The sequence below is a fragment of the Ochotona curzoniae genome, unplaced genomic scaffold (assembly GCF_017591425.1).
Source record: "Ochotona curzoniae isolate NIBS_2020 unplaced genomic scaffold, NIBS_Ocur_1.0 contig_2723, whole genome shotgun sequence".
Taxonomy (NCBI): domain Eukaryota; kingdom Metazoa; phylum Chordata; class Mammalia; order Lagomorpha; family Ochotonidae; genus Ochotona; species Ochotona curzoniae.
The window spans coordinates 13729183-13752534 of NW_024465573.1; the positions used below are offsets into that span (position 1 = coordinate 13729183).

The 23352-nt window shown below is 37.2% G+C and overlaps 1 pseudogene; it reads left to right on the top strand.

Moving 5' to 3' along the window:
* Positions 1-22254: 22254 nt before the first annotated feature.
* LOC121154273 lies at positions 22255-22729 on the top strand (annotated as a pseudogene).
* Positions 22730-23352: the final 623 nt, after the last annotated feature.

Here is a 23352-nt window from a genome sequence, read left to right on the forward strand (position 1 = left end):
ATGAAGAAAATCAACATTCACCAATTTCCAAATCTATTTGGACGTATTTCTGTTATGTGTTCAAATGAAACATACATTTGAATATATGATAGTTTTATTCTTTCTGAAAAAGGAAAAATAGTAATATTTCTTAAATTAAGAAGACTTCAGTTTGTTGCTGGAGAATATTTCTATCACATTTTTTTCTGTTTTTTAATTTAAAAAGAAAGCCATGCAGTCAATCATTTGTCTGTCATCAAGAAAGAAACTCAGTAAGGATTGTCTCCTGATGTTTCAGTGAATGAAAGTGCTATTTAGTAAATGTTGGCCCAAACTACTGAGACTAGGTGAACAATCATCAAAGCAGGTCCTGAAACGCCTAGGGGAAGACCATTCCTTTATTTCCAAGCTATTAAAGCTACACAGCTCCCATATTTTTAAGAGAAATAAATAGTAAGCTAATTGATTTTTTTTAATATGAAGGAGAGGATGGATCACAATTGTACTTCTTAGGGCTTAGCCAAAGTTTTTAAAAATGTGCTTTCCAGGGCCCAGCGCGGTGGCGCAGTGGTTAAGGTCCTTTACTTGCACGCCTGGGATCCCATATGGGCGCCGGTTCTAATCCCAACAGCTCCACTTCTCATCCAGCTCCCTGCCTGTGGCCTGGGAAAGCAGCTGAGGACGGCCCAAAGCCTTGGGACCCTGCACCCGCGTGGGAGACCCAGAAGAGGCTCCTGGCTTCGGATCGGCATAGCATCGGCCATTGCGCTCACTTGGGGAGTGAATCATCAGACAGAAGATCTTGCTCTGTGTCTCTCCTCTCTGTATATCTGCCTTTCCAATAAAAATAAAATGAACCTTTATAAAAATGTGCTTTCCACTTCATGTAAGAATTATTTCATGTGTACTTAATATGTGCCAAAAATGAAAAGAAAATTGTACATAGGCCCATCTTTGATCGTCGAAAGATTGGGAGAGAAAACTTAAAGCCCAGTTAAGCATTATGATAAAATGCAGGCTTCTGTGAGACAACTGATGGACATCTGCAAACAGAGCAAGCTTGAAAGATCTTTATAGAGACATTTCCTTTTTAAAAAAATCATTTATTTTATTATTATATGATACAGCTCAATAAGCGCTGAGGTTCCCTTTACCCCTCCCCAGTTCCCTTCTCAATTCCTCCTATATCATTATGATATTATAGTCCTTCTTTTTGCTTTTTACATATTTTTTATTGCATTTCATTTTATAACAGCATTTCATAGGCTCTGATGTTCCCCCTTCCCTTCCCCTCCCCCCATGGTGGATTGCTCCACCTTATTGCAGTATTACAGTTCAAATCCAGTCTTATTTCTTTCAATGCATGCATGTGCCTTGCATAGTGTCCAGTACCTTATTGCCCAGCTGAATTCAATAGTTTCTTGAGGAGACCAACTCTGGTCTGGAGACACATCTGGCAGATTATCATTCTGACCAAATGCCATAACATAACATCAACAACAGTTTCCAACACTATGGGGTTAATTAACACTGAATTGAGTGACTGATATGTTAGAGAATGCGAGTTCTTAACCGCATCCTGAGACTACTTCATTAATGTTTCAGTTAGAGTTTGTGTACAACTGGCTTCTATCTACCTTGAATTGGCTATAGGATACCATTCCGCTATCTCATGTCTATTTTCATTTTTTAGCATTATATTTTGTTGAAGCACAATTTTTACTGAACTTGGCAGGTTTTAGAATAGTCTAAACTGGCTTATACCTTTAGCAAGGCATGTGACACCCGTTGAGGCATGGAACACTGTTAGGAGGGGTGTGCAGAGAGATCCTCTATGCCCTAGTAGGAGTTGTTTATTTTCATGTCCTACCGAGTAAGGTATGTGTGAGTCCCTACTGATCGTTTTCTGTCTAATTCTAAGCTTTCATTGTTTTTCTCTATTTAAATTAATTTTCTTGTTGTTGGTAGTGGTGTTTGTTTTGTTTTGTTTTGGGGGGCTTCAGGGCGACCCTGATGGTCACCGCAAGAGAGGGTGGGGATCCAGTACTGGAACTAAGCAAGGACCAGAGAAAGCTCCTCTCCCTGATATTATAGTCCTTCAAAAGCAGTCATAAATCCATCATTATGCTATTTAAGTGTCATAATATTGTAGGTATGGACAATGTTTGCTTCAAGAAGGTTCTTGATTTTCTTTTTCATTTCTTCAGTGACACATTTGTTATTCAGTAGCACATTATTTAACTTCATAGTGTTGTTAATCTTCTATTTTTTCTTCCTGTTGTTAATTTTGTATTGTGGCTTTGCATTTAAGGCAATGTATAGGAACTGCGTAATGGGGACTATCATATCCAGATGTGAGGATACAATGCAGTGTGCATCTCTACTTCGAGATCAAAGATGGACTCCCAATGAAACTGTTAAATAAATCCAGACATCTTTCTTTACACTCAAATCTCAAGTAGTATATGAAAAATGCATTCCAGCATACATAAAAGAAAATCTTACAGAAATTAATATTTTGAGACAGCTTTTCAAGCTGCAAATGATAAATATTTAAGGTTTCTCATTTAAGAACATAGAAAAATCTCAGATGAAGTAAAATATTGGCTGTATGAAATTAAAATAGAAAATTAAAAGGAAGGCTTCTATATACAAAAGAAGTTAGAAGCATTAAAATGTGCCAAATTTACATTTTACTGTCATGAACAATTCAGATCTTTCATAATTTATGTTACAACTTATGTTTTGGTAAGAAAACAACACACATTAAGAATGTGCTTGTAGTAAATGAAAAAGAAAAATATGTCACTATTACAAAAAGCAATGATTCAACATATTCAATCCATTGTTCCAAGAATTTAATATCTTTGTATCTTTGTCTAAAAAAGAAGGAACAGAGAGTATACAAATCACTAAGACAAATGACATATTTCTGTATATCAATGGGGAACAGGAACAAATTCAGAATTCATAATTATCTGCTAAGCTAGATATATGAAAATATTTATTCTCTTCAGTAATACCAGCATAAAATTTTAAATGAGAATATATACTTTTCCCCATTTGTACTATAAACCATTTTTAAGACATCAAATGCTTGTGCAAGCAAAATTATGTTTGTACCATTGTATATTAATGGTAAAAACCTATTATCATGTTATTATAATTATGTAATACTCCTATGGATATAGAAAATTTTGTTGAAAGGCTAGTCCCTACAAATTAATTAATAGTAAAAGCATTATAAACAGCACAATAATTAAATGTAATCTAAATTTCAAATTTTAATGTGTTTTTGGAAAACTAGATTGCTCCTGGTTACAATATTAGACATTACCTCTTTTATATAATAATGTATAAAAGTTGTCTAAATGTTTATATATGAAAAATAGTATAGGGCCTTTCATGTCCACCATAAAATTCCTATTAATGTTAAAAACTATCTACCTATATATAGCTGCAAAAATGTGTGATATATATGTTCATGTGGATCCTTAAAGAGAATAGAGTGAGCAGAAACTTTAATGAAAATTACCAAAATAATGGCTCATTTGAGTGAATGACTTTTTTAACTTTCAAAATATCAGTTCTAGCCATCAGTTGCTACCTGAATGAAAAGAAATGTTAACAGAAAGAAATATGAGTAATATACTATAATGAAATTTAAAATCTTCCTAATTAATAAGTGAATTTAAAATACTTATTTTTACAATAGTTTATTGTTAATATAAAATATTTTCTGGCGACTAGATGATATGCAAGTTTGGGAAAACATCAACAGCTATGATCATTTGTTATTATTTAGAAATATATTTCTTAGATTATCTGAATTATATATAGCTTTTAGCTTGTTTTTATAAATGTCTTCCATAAACGGATACACTTTCTTCAGTTATAATCCCAAAACAAAACCTGGCAGTACTCTCCTCTGAGCTGAAATTAAATCCCAGATGTCTAATGAATAGTAACATCATCCATCCTTGGTCCTTGCTCCATTTGGAAGAAACAGGCAGTATTGCCATGGTACAGAAGAGCAGGTGTCCCTGGCAGACATTATCAACAATGCAACAGGCTGTTAAACATAATAACCCTTTCTGGATACAAGTGAGTGGCATTGGATTTCAGGGGAAGTAGACAATACAATTATTTTCACATACTTTTCAAGTGAACAATCATATTTCAACATGTCATTCCTTTAAACTTTTCTATATTGAAGGAATAGCCTTGATAAACAGTATAAGACCAATGTGGTTTTTTTATATTGCCTGAAAATGCATAAATTCAAGATACTGATTCACCCAAAACTTTGAATTTCAAGTATTTTCTAGTTTTGAAAGTATCTTATATTAACGCAGCTTTGCTTGAGAAACAATTTTTAGTTTACAAATCATAATTTGTTAGTATTACATATTCTTTGAAAAGAAAAAGAACAATTAAAAGGACCTATTTATAGGGATAAAACATGCTTGAACATAAAATTCTAACATAAAAGTAAAGGCAGATTTTTTGTTTTTAGGTTGTTTCAGAAAATTCACATTTCATGAAATCTTAAACTTGTTTCAGTCTTTTGGACTTTAATGAACTACTTTGCTTCTGCACATTTCTCATCTAATTTATTTCCTCATTTCCATTAATTTCACTCAATTATTTAACTGAACAAGGGTATCATCCATCATTCCCATAACTGAATTTCAATGTCACAGGTCACAGCCAAGACATACATATAACATGTGGTTGAACTTCTGAAGTTCTAATTGCCACGCTGATGCCTTGAAAGATGGCATTTTTATTGCCTTCATTTTAGAGGTACTTTGTATTTGTTAGGTATAACTCCTTTTAACTATTTAAGATTCAAGAAAACATGTACAGTCTCAGCTGATTCTTCATTAAAAACATGAATGTATTTTACCTTGAAACTTAATGAATTCCACTAGTGGTTAGTGTAATTGGCCAACAAATTGGGTGCAAATATATATATATAGGGAGGACTTGGGGGAGGTATGTTAAAACTGTTGGTTAGATCGGGTTACGTATAAGAGTGTAGAAAATTTACAAAGAAGAGTCTGGAGCAGTAACCCATAGCTAAAGTACTCAGTTTGCACATGACCCAAGAGCTTGGGACCCTGCACACTTGTAGGATACCTGGAAGAAGCTCCCAATCATTCAAATATGATATGGTAATAGAAAATAAAACACACATTTGAACACACTGCTTATCAAATAGTAGAAATTTGGGGCTGGCACTGGGCCTTCACAAACTAACTCCTGGAATCTAAGAGCCTGCCTTACATATCTAGGCTGCTCCACTTCCAATCCAGCTCTCTGCTTATGGCCTGCGTGGGTCCCTGCATCCATGTGGGAGACCTGTAGCAAGCTCCTGGCTACCAGCTGTCTTTGGATCCATTCAGCTGTGGCTGTTGCAGCCTTCTGAGGAGTGAACTAGTGGATGGAAAAAGTTCTCTTTCTCTCTCTCTGTCTTTCCTTTTTTCTCTCTCTGTCTTTCTCTCAAATAAAAATAAATCCTAAAAAGTGGCGGAAACTTGATCCTCTTTATGTTCCCAAATCAAGAAGCCACCAGAAAAAAAGCAAAGTGGATAACTGATAGTACAAGGATTAAGCCTATTGGCTCTAGAGTATATAAAATAAAAGTTAGACTCGTATAGAGGCTGAGGTCAGAGATATGTATGTAATAAATTTTATTGTTCACTAGGCATACAGTTGCACAATCCTTATTTCCAGCTTATTAAAAAATATTAAGTCCAAGCACACATCTAAAGTTTTGATAATAAAAAGTTATTCTTCTAGTGGCTATTAGAATTTATTGAACAATATTTCCTAGACAGAGATTATCTACAAGAATTACTTTAGTAAAACTCCATGCCAACTTAAGCCATACTTTGTATGATGCTGCCTCCCTCTTACCAGACTTCTTCAGGCTGTTATTTCTTAGATATTTTGTACTTTTGGTTCCAGCAAACTGCTTTATCTTTTTAGTTATTCTTTCTTTGCTTCTTATTTTTACCCACTAGTAATGCCTTGAAAATGTGTCAATAACTAAATTTGTTCCCTGTCCTTGCCCATACTAATACTTTTGCTTAACTAGTCACTGTTATTTAAAACGGACACCCAATCAATTCACCAAGCAACTTAGTGAATCATTGTAGCTAATGAATGATTGCTTCCATTATACACAATCTTACAAATACGTGACCGTATAAAAGTCTGTTATAAATGCACCTATGCATAATGAAATATTACTTAGCCATAGAAAGAGTAAAATCATTACATCTGTACCAAACTAGGTGGAACCAGTGATGATTAAGTACAATGGGCTGTACATAGAAATAAAAACATCACATTATCTCATGCACATGCAAGTTAATAGATTTTTGAAAAAGCAAAACCATTTATGTTTCTATATGTATGTGCTGTAGATCGCTCTATCGCTTTTTCATCGAAGCAGGAAAGTCTTTTTCACTTTTGTAATTGTTCTATGGTTTAGATATTAAATTCAATGTAGTATTATAACAAATGTTCCAAACAATCAAAGGAATGCCTATGCTGTCTTTGTTACTAACACTATTTCCAGAAGATACAAACACAATTCTCCCTTAATTACTTGGGATGATATCCTCCTAATTATGGAGCAATATATTTTCAGTCATATATAAATATAGCAATTTGTATATTTTTATATATTGCATATTATATAATGTTCACATAAACATATAAATGTAAAATATATATGAAATATGTATGGCTGGTTGCATTTATATATAAATGTAAATATGATACAGTTGCACACGATATGTAGTTGTACATATGTAAATGTATATAATATATATACCCATTATATAATATGTATGGTTGATTGTATATAGAAATATAATGCAGTTATGTGCATATAAGTATTATATAAATATGTAAAATATAAATATATGACATACATATATTTATATATAAAATAGGTATGCAGCTCTGGAGCTTACACTACACCGAGTGGTAGCCATATAATAGACAAAATAAATAATTATAAAGCATTTTGGAAAGCATTGAGTACTTTCAAAAATAGGAATAGAAGAAAATACTAGGTTTCTGGTTTAGTGATAAATGATGGTTTTCATGTTTAATAACATGCTCAAAGTAACTTCATACAGAATGTTCCAGGCATAAAAAAGTGAAGGTATTATATATTTTAAAGATGTATTTATTCATTTTTTAATTTTTATAGTAGATTTTTACAGAGGGAGAATGAGAGGCAGAGAAAGAGGTCTTCCATCTACTGGTTCCCTCCCTAATTGGCCACAACAACCAGAGCTGCCTGAACAAACTGGAGCTTCTTTCCAGCTTTCCACGCGGGTGCAGGGTCCCAAGGCATTGGGCCATCCTCTCTGCTTTCCCAGGCCACAAGCAAACAGTTAGATGGGAAGTGGATCAACCACAGACATGGGCTGCCGCCCATAAGGGATGCCGCCACTTGCAGGGAAAGGATTTGCCTGCTATACATACACTGTGCCAGGCCCTAAGACTGTCTTATCCAGGGAGTGAGTTTTATGTCTTCAAGATTGAAGAGGAAATCCCAAAGGCTGAATCATAGTGAATGAAAAGAAAGACTACAAGAAAGTTAGACTATTCTAAAAATGTGGGACTTTTCAGGTACGAGAGTTTAGTCCCTTAACTAAACTAAAAATCTATTGAGGATAAACAAATCACCCAAGAACCTAGCAGAAACTGGTATTATTTACTATGAAAAGCCACTTCAGTGGCATTGATATTTGAAAATCTTGAATAAAAACTATATCTCATGGCTTGCCCTCTTCAAAATTCACATGGAAATGGATATTGCGGTAGTAATGGGAGGACGGGCTTTGAGATGATGAAGTCATTCACAATGGTGAATACAATTCTTACCCAATGGAATCAGCTACAGTAAGACTGGACTATCAGTAAATTTTCACCTCCTATATTTTGTTTCTAACATACCTTGCTTGTCCTGCTTCACTCCATAAGCTGAAGCTTTCTATCACAACCATGAATCACGCATCATGCTATGCTGTTGGGACTCCCAGGCTTCATAACCATGAACCAAACTAAATCTATTTCTTTTATAAATTGTCCAGTCTAAAATATGTTATTATAGCAACTAAAAAAAGGAACTAAAACTTATCAGCCCTCTTTAAAGGGAAGTATTCTTTAAATATGTAATCCCTCTGGAGTCATGACAGATGGAATGATATAAATTAAATGCAAGAGAATCCCAACGTCATGAACTGTACCTCACAGACATGCGACATAAAAGGGCAACCACAAAGATTCAACATTAGCACGAGTGAAAGAGAAACCTAATTTGAATAAGTTCTACGTATTCTGTCCTATATATTACACAGGAATTTAAAAACCTCATGTAGATATTCAGTTAGCTCAATAGCAACTAGCTCAGAATTGAAAGGAGACCAAGAAAATTGGAAGATATATCTCGGATAACTGGCCAAAAGGTAGGGGAAAAAAAGCAACACACACAAAAAGATTGCAAAATGTTTGATCCTGATGGAGAAATTCTAATATGTGCTCAATAGCAATTTCAACAAGATGAAAGATAGAATGAGGGACATGTAAAAGACAGTGGTGGTCTCCTGGTTTTGTAGTTTGAGTAGCAAGTGATTGTGATAATGATGGAGTAATATAATTTACATAATATGCCACAATCAGGAAAACTAAAAAACTAAAACCTTTAAATACTTCACAAAAAGTCATTTTGAAATCATTTACCATTACTGAATAGTATCAAATGGTAGAAAAAACTCAGCAAAAAATATTCTTTAAAAAAAGCTATTTTTTTCTTTCTAGTGATATTTTCAGTGAACAATTTCATATACGGTGAATAAGATAAAAAAACAAAAGCTTTCAGAAAAAGAAAAGCAAAGATAATAGACAAAAAAAATAAATGAATATATAAAAGTTTTTCTCTGGGCTAAAGGAAGATGATTCCATACAAAAAAATGGAGAGTTAATGAGCAACTATTTAAATGCAATGCTAAAGATACTGATAAATATCAAGTAAAGCTTTAGTTTATTTGTCAGCAAAATTTCTTTAACAGAGTTTCATGTACTCTATCTTGATTATATACATATATTTCTTGTGGGTTAAAATCTACACTAGTTGCTCAATTCAAGTAAAATCTAAAAGAATTAAAGGAACCAGGTTAATTTCAGGTAGAAGAAAACATAATGTTTTAAATAAAGCAACTGGAAATAATAGATCATGCAATTGGCATGGGAAAATAAGTCAATGGAAAATAGAATACAAATGTATAAGGACAAATATACAAACATTTAATTTGTGCCAACATAGCTATAAAATGTAATTACCTGGGGCCTCAATTGGCTAATCCTCCACGTTACAAGTGACAGAATCCCATATGGGAACTGGTTCCTGTGCCAGCTGCTCTGCTTCCCATCTAGTTATGGCTTATGGCCTGGGAAAGCAGGAGAAACTGGCCCAAAGCCTTGGGCACTTGGGGAGTGAACCAGCAGATGGAACATGTCTCTTTTTCCTTCTCTCTAGAAAAATCTACATTTCTAATAAAAATCTTAAAGAAATCTGCTTATGTAGACAGTAGATATTCCAAGCAATCTTACTTGAAAGAACTATTCAAACTATTTTATAGTATTGATATACCATAAATTGGCACAAATTACAAAATTATAAAAATAAGTGAGACAAATGAAAAGACCATTCAAATGCAGAAAAGGCTAGATGACAAAAAATATATAAATGCAGGTTCCATTTACAGGGGTTTCAAAAATAACTGAAAACATTGTATTTTTGGATTCCTCTAAATATTTTAAAACATTGGCAAGGTCATTCTCTCTCCTTTCTGTTCTTTAGCCTGGGCTAATCAATCCACCTACATTTGATGACATGAAGCAACAATTTCTTGTTTGCTGTTTTCCGTATTCTGTAAAGCTGATTGATGTGGTCTGCATGGTTTATGACTGATTTTTGTAGACAACTACAGCGGAAGGATAGTTGATTAAGAGTGACTAGAAACGTGATGCTTGACTGTTCATTGGTCTTTTGCTTTGTCTTCGGGTCATTTCCATGAGTCTTGGGCCTCCCAGCACAAGGTGATTGGTTTTCAAAGTCAGCTTGTAGTAGCCACGAACCAGTGTAGACTTTCTTGAACTGAATGATCTAGCATTACACCTTTGCCAATGTTACAAAAAGGAGCAGTGAGTCACTCACTCCTGTAGCATTTTTCATTGCCACATTGAAAATTACATACACAGAGGCACTGTGCTGAAGAAGATCAATCCACCAGCTGTGATGCTGACACTAGGGCCCTCATGAGCATCCCCACTGTTCTACTTCTGACGCAGCACCATGCTACTGGCCTAGAAAAACAGAGCATGTCCCAAGTGTTTGGTCCCTCCAGAAGCTCCAGATAATTTTCCTGCTTCGTCCTAGCTGAACACTACCCATTGTAGCCATTTAGAGGGAGACATCAGATGGAAGGTCTCTCTGTTTCTCTCTCTCATTCTGACCTTCAAAATAAATAAAATAACTAAAACAATTGCATATATTATGGATCATTTGGAGGACATACAGCTTGTCACAACATCTGTTTTAGCAGAATATTAACCGCAGTTAAGGATAGGAAAAGGAGAAAAGGATAATGTTACAAAAAGAACCACAATTCTGTTGGCATTTATATACATATTTTACCATTAAAAAATGAATAACCACACTGAGCAATATATCCCAGCACATGAGAACATGGACATTTACAATATTACCTTCTTCATGTAAGAACTTTATAATATGATGAAGAAGGCATTCACTGTTTCATAAAAAAGTCCAATTGCTTTCAAATGGTAGGAGAAACCCTTTCCATCTTACATTTCTCTGTATCTAAGTGTCATTTGTTATTAAATAACAGAAACCTTAGTTGAGAATAGTTTTTAAATATTTCTGATTCATAGATTTTTGGATGAGCTAAGAGATAATTCTATCTTTAAAATAATTAAAAGTCGAGAAGCATCTGCCCTGTAACCGCTATTTTATTACCTTGGATATGTTTGACTAACTTTGAATCAAAATCATTTTCCTAAAGTTGCAGTACTATCTACCATCAATATAGAACTGCAGGGCAAAGGGAGGGTGGAGGCATGCATTGTATTCCTTCATTACTAAAATAGAGCTATAATTTAAATATGCATTCTAATTTAGTGCTTTAATAATTAACTGATTTTACTCTGGCTCGTAATTATTTCATTCATTAATTGCTGCTAGAGCTGAAGAACATGACAACACTGCAGAAAGTGAAGCGGTGCCAGTGTCAGCTAAGGTTAGTCACAGAACACTGCTTGCATTTTAATTTAGTAATAGTTTTGAGAAAATTTAAAACTACTTAATCAAATATGCTCCCAAATGCCACCACTAATTTTATGGATAGGGTTTAGCCATCTCATGGATTATTTTTCTGATCATGACTGCTGTGCTCTATATGCCACTTAACCCAGAATCAGTAATATGGACCATGAGGTTACTTTTTTCCAGGGACGCACAGTCCTGCAGATGCATGTAGGTCACCATGCTTTGCTGGTGTTCTCCTAATAAATGTGCAGGTCTATAGCTCAAATGCATATGAGATGTCTTGCTTCAATATGAGAAAATTATATGTATATACATTTTATTAACCTGTGCAGTGTAGTGAAATGTAGTCATAAAACTATAGTTTATGAAGACATTGAACTTTGCAGCTGTTTGTTTTACTCACTACTTTCATACCCTGGCACTTGATCCAAGCTAACAAAGAGATCACAATTCGAGAAAGAAAACATACTGAGTACTAGTGAAAGTAGATAATGTCCTTAAAATAGCTAATCACAAAACTCAAGATTAGAAATGAAGTCTAATTTAACATTTTTGACCTTAATATAGACTATGGGGTCAAATCACAACAGAAGCGAAGATCAGCATAATCCCCAAAAATACACTGAGTATTTATTGAATCTGTCAGGAATAAGATGATCAGAGAATTAAACAACATTGATAATTCTAGAAGCATAATCCTCCAACAATGTATTGATTACTGAATTGGGAAAGTATTTTAAATGTCATGAAATTTAACATGTATTAAATTGAATTCCCTCTGAAATTACTTCCATGGTACTGAAATGTAGTCTCTTGAGAGCTTGTTCCTTTATTGTTTGTTTCTAAAGGTTAATTTTTTTTTTTGGCTTGGAAGTCACAGATACAAAGAGAAACAGAAAGATCTTCCACCAGCTGTTTTATTACCCAAATGGCTTCAATGTCCAGAGCTTGACTTGACTGAACCCAGAAGCCAGAAGCTTTTTTCTTGTCTCCCATGTGAATTCACGGGTCCATGACCTTGGGCTATCCTCTGCTGCTTTCTTAGGCCATTTTCAGGAAAATGGGACAAAAGTGGGGCAGCTGGGACTTGAACTAGCACCCTTATGAAGATCTGGGGCGAGAGCCAAGCCATTAGACTGCTGTATCAATGCACCAGTCCCACCCATGATTTTTGGTTTTTTGTTTGTTTGATAACAATTTTCTTGATTAGAAAAACTTTTTATGTAGAGGCCATATACTTAGAAAAATACATTAAAATTTATGTAAGTCAGATTGTACAACAGATCTGAATAAATACACTACAGCATTCTTTGCCTTATAATTATGTTTCCAACTGTGCTTATCATAGTCATATGGGAAACATAAAACTATTCATCCAGATGACAACATCAGAAAATTCTTGGAAGACATTATTTTATTAATCCTTGTGTTTCCCTTCTAGCCATTTATTATGTCCTTTAAAGAATGGTTACATTTAATTGCTGTCTATATAGCAAAGTACAATAAGAACACTTAATTTATTTTCCTCCAAATTTCAATTGCTTTCATTACACCAGAGAATTTGAAGCATTAGAAGAAAAGAAATTACTCTTTTACTAAAATATGCTTCAGCTTGGATCATTTCCTTATAAGTGCAAAGTCCAAAGCAATGTTTTAACAGCAATGATCACAAAATATGAAAATATATAATCCTCAGTTACCCAAAAGGCAGCTGCTGTCAGAATCAAAAATCATATTTCAACTTATCCATGTTGGTGTCCTTAACAGAATGCCTAATAATCAATGTTTACCATGCTTTCAGCCGTGTGCATTAGAGATACATATATTCTCTCTTCAAGGCTTAACATTGTTCCCGTTCTTCGTCTTAAGGATTACCATTCTGCTCCTTTCTTTCCAGCCCACAGTTCCCCAAAAGGCACAAATGCAAGACTAGTGTGTGCAAATGGCACACGTTGGCTATCACCATCATTACCATCATCAAAAAAAAATCCTTGAATAACCACTGAGTCCCAGATATTGTCTGTCTTTTGCATGCTTCATCTCATTTAGTGGCTCTCATCATTCTCATGTATCAGTTGTGCATATTAATCCATTTTGACATGTAAGAAAACTAAGGCACAAGACAGTTACTGAATGTGACATGGCCATGTTCCTGCAGCTAATAAATGGCAATGTATATTTCCATGGTATAGGTTGTAAGACTCACAGTTAAAGGAATTCTCAAAATCTATTTTTAGCCACAGATTTTGAGATATAAGTCTCGTTTTATTTTTAAAATATTCGTTCATTCATTCATTTGAAAATCAGAGCTGCAGAGAGTGGGAAAGGCGGAGTGAAAGAGAAAATTTGCTTGTTGGCTCACTCCCCAAAGGCTGCAGTGGCTGGTGGTGGGACAGGTCAAAGCTAGATCTGAAAACCTCTGTTGAGTCTGCCACATGGGGAGCAGGACCCCAAACATAGAGATCATCTGCTGTTTTCTCAACTAAAACTGGAACCTGTAACCATATGGAATGCGAATTCCACAGGTCTATTTTTAATCAAAGAGCTACTGAGTACTCATTATATGCTAAGCTACCATATATTCAAATAAATGAGTAAGACCTAATCTGTTTTTCCTGTATGGTCCATTTCCCACTAATAAAAATATTAATTCAACTGAATCAATGCTTACAATAAAAAAATAGAATACACTGTGACATAATCCATATAATAATAGGAAACTTCTAAAAAGGGTTGATAGTAGAGAAGAGTCAGAACACACACAAGTGAAAACACCCAGAATCTACAAACACAATTTCCTTTTTGAGTGTAACTTAAAATTGGTTGATTGTAACAAGAAAAGAGTAAAAAGAATGGCCCTTACATGATGAAACTGAAACTAGTTTCAATATTTCTCTAATTTTTCAAAACACAACAAAGTAGAGAAAAGAACTTAAGCAGCTTCACATCCTGTAAGTACAACTCGATTCCTCACATTTACACAATATGTACAGAGTGAAACCCTTTAGGTGACCATGAGTCAGTTACTTTTCCTGAGTCAGCCCCTCTGGGACCACCTAGCACAACAGGATCCCAGGACCCGTCAGCGGGGTTAAGCATTTTAATATTTATTTTATTCAGGCACAGCTGGAGCCAGGTATCAACTCCAAGAACTGATCAACAGCTCAGATCCGAGAGGTCAGCACCCTGCCAGCATCTTAAACACTAAAAGAAGCCCAGTGTGATAGCCTAGCAGCTAAATCCACACCTTACTTGCACCAGGATCTTACCTGGAGGCTGGTTCGTGTCCTGGAGGCACCGCTTCCCATCCAGCTAGATGCTTGTGGACTGGGAAAGCAGTAAAGGATGATCCGAGGTCCTGGGAGCCTGTGCTTGCGTGGGAGACCGGCGTTGGCGAGGCTCAGCTCTGACCATTGCAGCCACTTGGGGACTAAGTCGGCAAATAGACCTTCCTCTATGTCTCTCCTGCTTTCTGTAAATCTGCCTTTCTAATAACAAGGTAAATAATTCTTTAAAAAGCAAAGCAAACAAAGAAATACTAGAGCAAATACCTGCATCACTGGTCATGTTTCATTTCTAGGAGTGTGTGACTTGAAATACCTTGAGTGTCTTAGGAGAGGATCAAATGCGATTGTGTGGAAAATGGAGGCCAAGACCATCCAAAAACCAATAGTGGTGCAGTAGGCGTACACCATGCACTGACCTCAGGCACAAAAGCACCGCTTTCTGATCAAGGATATCAGTTTGAAAAGTATGACAGCAAAGAGAACATTGATCTTAAAATGACTTTGTCTGACGTTCCATGGAACTGATTAAAAATTCTAAAACAAGGGCCCCGGCACAGCAGCCTAGTGGCTAAAGTCTTCTGCTTGCACGCATCGGGATCCCACATGGGTTCCATTTCTAAATCCAGTGGCCCTGCTTCCCGTCCAGCTCCCTGCTGGTGGCCTGAGAAAGCAGTCGAGGACGGCCCAAAGCCTTGGGACCCTGCACCGCGTGGGAGACCCGGAAGGGTTCTGGGCTCCAGATCGGTGTGGCTCCGGCCATTGTGGCTGCTTGGGGAGTGAATCAACAGATGAAAGATCTTCCTCTCTGTCTCTCCTCCTCTCTGTATTTCTGACTTAATAATGATAATAATAATAAAATCATAAAACCAAAGGGAAAAAGAACCCTAAAGCCAGTGTAGATGTTGTGGAAAAGCAGATTCAGTTGCTGCTAGAAATGTGTGTGTTTTGTAACACAATACTTGTTCATCCTAGCTATTCTACTGCTAAGTGGTGGATGATGATTTTTCTGTGACCTGTGTCTGAAAACTGGTTGGTATTCCTGGCCCAGGGTTTAGCCTGGCTCATTCTGTCTTTCCAATACATAAATAAATAAAATAAGTATTTTTAAAATTTTATTTCTTTTTTGGGCCCGGCACAATAGCGTAGTGGTTAAAGTCCTCGCCTTGCATTCACTTGCCAGGATCCCATATGGGTGCCGGTTCTAATCCCAGCAGCTCCACTTCCCATCCAGCTCCCTGCCTGTGGCCTGGGAAAGCAGTCGAGGACGGCCCAAAGCTTTGGGACCCTGCACCCATGTGGGAGACCCGGAAGAGGCTCCTGGCTCCAGATAGGCTCAGCTCCAGCCGTTGCTGTCAGGGCGTGAACCATCGGATGGAAGATCTTCCTCTCTGTTTCTCCTCCTCTCTGCCTTTCCAATTAAAAAACAAATAAACACATCTTTAAAAATTTTTTATTGTTGTTGGAAAAGCCTATTCACAGAAAGAAGAGACACAGAGAAGGAGAGACAGAGAGAAAGATCTGTCCACTGGTTCACTCCCCAAGTGGCTTCAATAGCTAAACCGATTCAATCTGTAGCCAGGAGCCAGAAGCTTCTTCTGGATTCCCAGGTGGGTGCAGGTACCAAGGCTTTGGGTCATCCTCTACTGCTTTCCCAGGTCACAGGCAGGGAGCTGGATGGGAAGTGAAGCAGTGTCCCAACCTACAGGACGTGATGTTCAAACCCTGAGGGCGGACTGGGAATGCAGGGCTGCTAGCCCAAGAAACGCACAGACGCACGTACTCCATGAATGAGAGTGTCCCTTGCTCTTGATTTTACTCCTCATATATATGTATACCTTCTTCTCTAGGGTAGGAGGGAAAGGGGAGGGATTTCCTGGAACTAATCATCTATATTGAAACAGGAACAAGGGTGGCGGTTCTGTTCAGCTTGCTTTGCGTGGGATGTTCTAGCCGTACTGTCCGGCTTGCTTGGCCCTGCTTGCCCAAGGAAGGTTTTGCAATGCAGCAGGTTGTCAGGCAGGCCAACAAGTCCAAGCCCCGTGAGTCTGTAGCTCCTAACAAAGCAGTAAGCACAAGAACTGGCACCCATGTAGGATCCCAGCACTTTCAAGGTGAGGATTTGGCCACTAGGCTATTGCACTGGGTCCTGCCCTAGTGTATAAGATGCTGGCTTGGTGGTGGCACCTTGATCTGAGCTGATGATCAGTTCTTGGAGTTGATACCTGGATCCAGCTTCCTTCATAGTTCAGTTACTAGTGACTGAGTCTATTCTAGCTTCATAGAAGACCGAAATTGAGTTCTTGACTTTATCATGGTTCTTTGGAAGGTAAGCTGGCATAAGAATGCTCTTTCTCTTTTTCTCTCTCTCTTCTACTTTGTTTTTCTCTGCTCAGGTAAATAAATAACCTTAACAATAAAGAAATACTGGCTGCAAATTCTGTCCCGAGGACAGGGAGCTGTTGCATATTTCTCAAATATCCCACCCATGACATAGAGATGATGTGGTTGAGTCCTGCACAGGTTTGCGTATTGAAAGTGAATATTCATTGTGAAGTGTTAAAAGAGTGAAAACATAATTTGACTATGGTATCGAAAGGTGAAAGTGAATCTTTTACATATATAATGGGAATTCATGTCATGTATTCCAAATATATAATTTTAAGTGTGAAACATTACAGCACTCCTCTTTATTTCTTCTTCCTTTTTTAGCTTTTCCTTTTTTATTTTGCAATAACATGCCTTCAGTTTATTCTGTCATCATAGTTTTAATCTGCCACTAAATAAGGAATTCAACATACATTAAGTAGATAAGCTCATCAAGTTGGCGCTCCCATCACTGAATGCTGGTGGATCCCTCAGAAGAGAGCCAAACTCAGGAGGGGTGGATACATGTGTGCCTGCTCTCTGTGCCTTGTGTAGTATTTTTCATGACTTAGGATTCTGATCTGCAGCACTGTGTGATAAACTGGCCTCTGTGATTGCAAAGTTACCTTGTCTCAGATATGCATTTACAGTAATGCAAAATGGATTATCATTTTTGGACCTCAAAGCTATCTTCTGATCAGTTTTTCAGAAGTCATTACATTCCTCTTGGAACAACTTTCTACGTTCTGGCTTCCTGATCTCCAGGAAATAGCTAAGGCATAGTCCGAGACATTATGCATCATAAATTCTATGTTCCCTGTCAGTCAAGTCCAAGTTCAACTCTGAACATCTAGAACTAGACCCCAGTCTTCATTTGCTTCATATTTTGGTCACCAACAGTTTCTGCTCTGCCAATAGCTTATGGTATTAGAGTCGGCTGTAAATTTTGCTTTTCTTGAGACAGGGACTCATATAAAACGTGTCTGAATCATAAAGAGGCATTAAATGGAGTCCTGAATATATTCCAGACTAAATAAATGTGCTGAATCAACATCATCATCCACATATCTTGTTTCTTCGTATTCCTCTTAAGATGACTACATTTATACATGGCTACAGTAAAGAGTGTTTGCAAAACAGCTTTGCTGAATTTATTTCATCTTGAATTTTATTGTTATATAATAGAAAAAAAATAGTGTTTTCCGGGCCCGATGCAGTGGCCTAGAAAGTGGCTAAAATCCTCCTCTTGAATGCACCAGGATCCCATAGGCTGCTGGTTCTAATGCCGGCAGCCCCGCTTCCCATCCAGCTCCCTGCCTGTGGCCTGGGAAAGCAGTCGAGGACGGCCCAAAGCTTTGGGACCCTGCACCCGCATGGGAGACCTGGAAGAGCTTGTGGCTCCTGGCTTCAGGTTGGCTCAGTTCCAACCTTTGAAGCCGCTTGGGGAGTGAATCATCGGACGGAAGATCTTCCTCTCTGTCTCTCCTCCTGTCTGTATATCTGCCTTTCAAAGAAAAATTACTAAATCTTATTTTTAAAAAGGGACAATGATGCAGCTTCATTGGAAAGCACTTAGCATCTTCTCCAATATTAAAAATACTGTTACCATCTGATTCAGCAAATGCACTTTTAAAATTACATGTTTGTATAGAAATTATGTAAATTCATGGTTTTCAAAACCCAGAATTATCCCAAATGTTTATTAACTGATGAACAAATAAATAAAAGTGTGGTTTAGTAATACAGTGTAATAGTACCCAGCAATTGAAATGTAGAAATAGGAGTATTGCTTCGATGATGAAGCTACTGCATGGGAAGCCCATGTCCCATACTGGAGAGTCTGCATCAGAGGCCCAGGTCTACTCCCTCTTCTAGTTTGCTGCTGTGGACACCCTTGAGATCAAAGATGATGGCATTGGCACCTGCGTGGATGCCACTGCCGTGGAGACCCTCACCAAGTTCCTGCCTCAGAGGGTCTGTGTCACACAACAACTCGCAGTGTTGGCAGACGTTTCAGTAGACACCAAACCAACATAGATTCTCTCTCTCTTTCCCCATGTTTTTTTCTTTTCATGGAAAACATACTGATACATGTTTCAGATGGATAAAACTTCACAAAGCATCATGCAATGTGTAAGAAGACGTGGTGTGTGACTTCATTTTAGTGAAATGTACAAAGAGACACTTCTCAAAAAAAAAAAAAAAGAAAGAAAAGAAGACAAAAAGCAAAAATAAAAAACAAAAGCCTACTGCAAACTGCTGCTTCCTTCCTCAGGCCAGGTGATCAGGGATCAGATGAGTGCTAATGGATGGACACGAGCTTCCCCTTTTCGTTAGCGCAGAGTGATCTAGAATTAATGAGTGTTCTAGTTGACAACCTTCAAAATACAAGGACTGCACTAACTCACACATTTGAACGGAATGAATTTTTTGATCTGTGTATTATATCCCAAAGAAAAAAGATATAAAACAGATCCAAGGCGTGATAAAATCAATGGATTTTTTTAAATATAAAGAAATCCAAATATATATATGTACATACATATATGTACATATATATATTATATATATCATGAATCAGAATTTGATATTTAGTATATAATTTATTTTTTTTATATTGCATACAGAAAATTATTGCGAAATCCAGCGCGAATCAGAGGAAGCACTTCTGAGAACCTAGTAGGTCTCAAATTAAATCTTGAATCAGAACTCATTAGATGTCTGTGGTATTCTTTCCTTATGATCATCTTTATGGAAATTTGAAAGTACTTTTGTCTTTTTGAGACTCTGCCTGAAGTCTTAGGTCTCAACATGTTTGTTTTGAATAAATGATTTCAATTGAACCATGCATTTTTGTCTCGTAAATAAATGAAAACTGTGATAGTTTTGCTTTTAATTTTGCAAAGGATGATTAGCTTGTGTTCTGTATTTTACTAATTGTGTGCATTCTGAAGGAAAGAAACAGACAGATATGTGGGATAAGATCCAAGCTATTTCTCTTGGTTGAATTTCAAAGTTACTAATTTAGGCACTGATTTTTGATCTACTATGCAATCTCTGTGCAGAGGTCAATATATAAATCGGAAATACACCTGTGGTAGAAGTGTTGGAAAAGTTCATAGAAATAGAATGAAGAAGCAACTTCATTTTAGTGCAAAATTTTTCCAATTTTTTTTCAGATATATTTTTTCTTAATAGGCTTTGCCATGAACATTTTGATTCTCAATAGTTAATGCAAGGATGCATTCAGACTGTCATGACATGCTATTATCCTGCTAAATGTATTTTGACCCTTACCTAAAAGTTAATGTGACAATAACAATGTAGCTATTAGGCAAACAACTAGTGCTTGATATTTGAAATACAAGTCATCCAAAATACACCTTATTAAAACATTCTATTATTCCCTGGTTTTCCATAATGCATAAATGTCACCATGCTAATGAGACCTACTGTTTTCTTATGGTTTTGTTGTCATCGTTGAGCTCATTTCACTGTTTATATGAGAGCAGCAGGCCGTACAATCTTTCTGTCAATTGTTTTCACAATTAGTGACAAATTGGATTTTTTTAGGAGGGGTTTGGAATTAATTTGTTCCGTTGTCTGTTCCAATTGGACATGTTTTATATAAACATGCTAGCATCAATTATGTATTAATAATGACTGTTCTGGCCTTACAAACTTAGTAACAAAATATTCCTTCAAAACAAGTCCAGATAGAACTTTAATATTGCACAAAGATTCTGATTTGACTAAGAAATACCAACATTTTCTGTTCCAAAACGTGAGTAAGATGTTCCACTGTCATTGACAATTTTTAAAAATCATGTACTTGGGTCCGGCACGGTAGCCTACCGGCTAAAGTTCTCTACTTATACGCACTGGGATCCCATATGGGCACTGGTTCGTATCTCAGCAGCTCCACTTCCCATCCAGCTCCTTACTTGTGGCCTGGGAAAGCAGTCAAGGATGGCCCAAGACCTTGGAAACCTGTGCACATGTGGCAGACACGGAAGACGCTCCTGGCTCCTAACTTCGGATCAGCCCAGCACTGGCTGTTGAAGTTACTTGGGGAGTGAATCATCAGACGGAAGATCTTCCTCTCTGTCTCTCCTCCTGTGTATATCTGACTTTCCAATAAAAAGAAATAAATCCTTTTTAAAAAAATATCATGTACTCATAAAGATCTTTCAAAAATATAATACTATGTAAGTTAGTTTGCTGTTTGGTATAAATTAGCAGCCCACATCATTGAATTTCCCTGTAGAAGGCGTCACTGTGAGTTTGTAACAGATATTGCAGTTTTCAGTGACTTAACCAGCAGGAGTTGTTTTTGTTTCTTTGTTTATGTCACAACTGCAGAGACTGGAGTCTGGAAAGAAGGTGTCTACAATGTTGGCTGCCTTCGAAGGGTTTGAATCGGCTTGTTCTGTCTCTGGAAGATGACTAACATCTTCCTGTGTCTTTTCAAACTGTCTTATTGTTGTAAAGATTTCAGAAAAAGTAGAATCTTGTGGACATGCATATAGCCATTTTTGATTAGGGGCCCAACTTACTGCAGTGTTACTTTCACTTCAATTAATTCCATCTACAACAATTCTATCTCCAAATAAAGTCACTTCCTCTATTCACATTTCATTGATATTGTAATCCATTATATCTTGAAATATTATACATCTTGTACACTGGTAGGCATATCACCAAGTAAAAAGACATTGGGAGAGAAAGAGGGAGGAGGGGAAAAGAGAGGCTGAATAATGTATGCCAAGTCATGTCATTGTTTAATATATGACAATTTTGTGCCCTGCTGCCAAACAAGCATCTGACATCTATGCTGAGCAAGATCGTTGGCTGGCCAAACAATGCGAGCAAGTTGCAGTGTGAGAGTGCCATTTGCTTCTCAAATGCATACTGTGGAGCTGAGAACTGCTGAGCTTTAAAAGACAGCTGTTGAGTGAAATGATTGCTGAGAAGCCAGAGCCGTTGGAAGAACAGTCATTCATTAAAGGCAAACATTTCAGACGGAGAAAGCATGTATGCAGCGAGGAAAGATGTCACTAGGTAGTGACATGTACACAGCGGAATTATTTTATTCCTTTCAAAAAGCAGAAAACCAACAAACGAAGCTCCAACAATCAGCTCTCTGTGCAGATCATGTCCATAACGTAGTGCAAAAAGAACTGTATTAAAAAGGCAGCTAAAACTGAGCAGCGATTTGTCCATGTGCAGCCCCAAACTGGGAAGAAGATGCTAATTAAAGTGAAGTCAAATAAACAGAGGAGGCGAGACAGGGAGGAAGATCTTCTGCCCCATGATTCACTCCCGCAACGACTGGTGCTGTCCTGACCTGAAGCCAGGAGCCAAGAACTTCCTCCAGATGCTGACTGGGAAGGAGGCTGAAATTGACATAGAACACACAGGCAAGGTGGAGCGAATCAAGGAGCGGGTGGAGCAGAAGGAAGGGATTCCCCTGCAGCAGCGGCTCATCTGCAGAGGCAAACAGATGAATGATGAGAAAACAGCAGCAGATTACAAGATCCTGGGGGGGGGGGGGGCTCAGTCCTCCACCTGGTGCTGGCCGTGAGAGGAGCGGGCGGGCTTAGGCAGTGAAGGACCTGCCCTCTGGAATCTCCTTGCCCTGGCGCTCCTAATGAAGCATCATCTATTCTGTCACTCTCTGGGACTCCAGAGCCACTGCCCCCTCCCCTGGATGTGCAGCCTGGTGTGTGTCTACTGGTGGGAGATGGCGAGGGCCCCAGACGCGGTGTGCCTGGCCCAAAAGACCCTCGCTTGCATTTGGGTTTTAGTTGACAGTCCTGTGTGCGCCCCTCTCTTAAGGCTATGTCCCTGGTTGTCAATAAAATATTTCCTTGCCTCTTAAAAAAAAAAAAGGCTGGAACCTGTCACTATTTGTGTAAAGTTAATGATACTGAATAGTACTTTGAAAGGAGCATTCTCTAAAATAGTAGAATTCTACCATTTTCTATACCTGCACAGCCATGACACACTTAGCTGGCGCAATGTTGGACTTGTGGCTGTTGCTGCGAGACTATCCTATGGTAACAAAATAGGAGAAAACAATGAGGGAAGGGAAGGGAAAGTGAGTGAGAAAAGCCCCGTGCCTGTGTGAAAATAGCATGAAAAATAATTTTAAAGAGCAGAAATTCTTCTAAAACGTTACTTAAATTTCTCTGCAATGGTAAATATGAAAAATAAACTTATGGAAATACCATATAAGAATTGTATACTGATTAACAAGTGCATTTTGCATAAAACATATATATTCTTATAATATGAACGTATGTCTTCTATTTAGGCCAAATACCTTATTATTTCCTCTCTCTG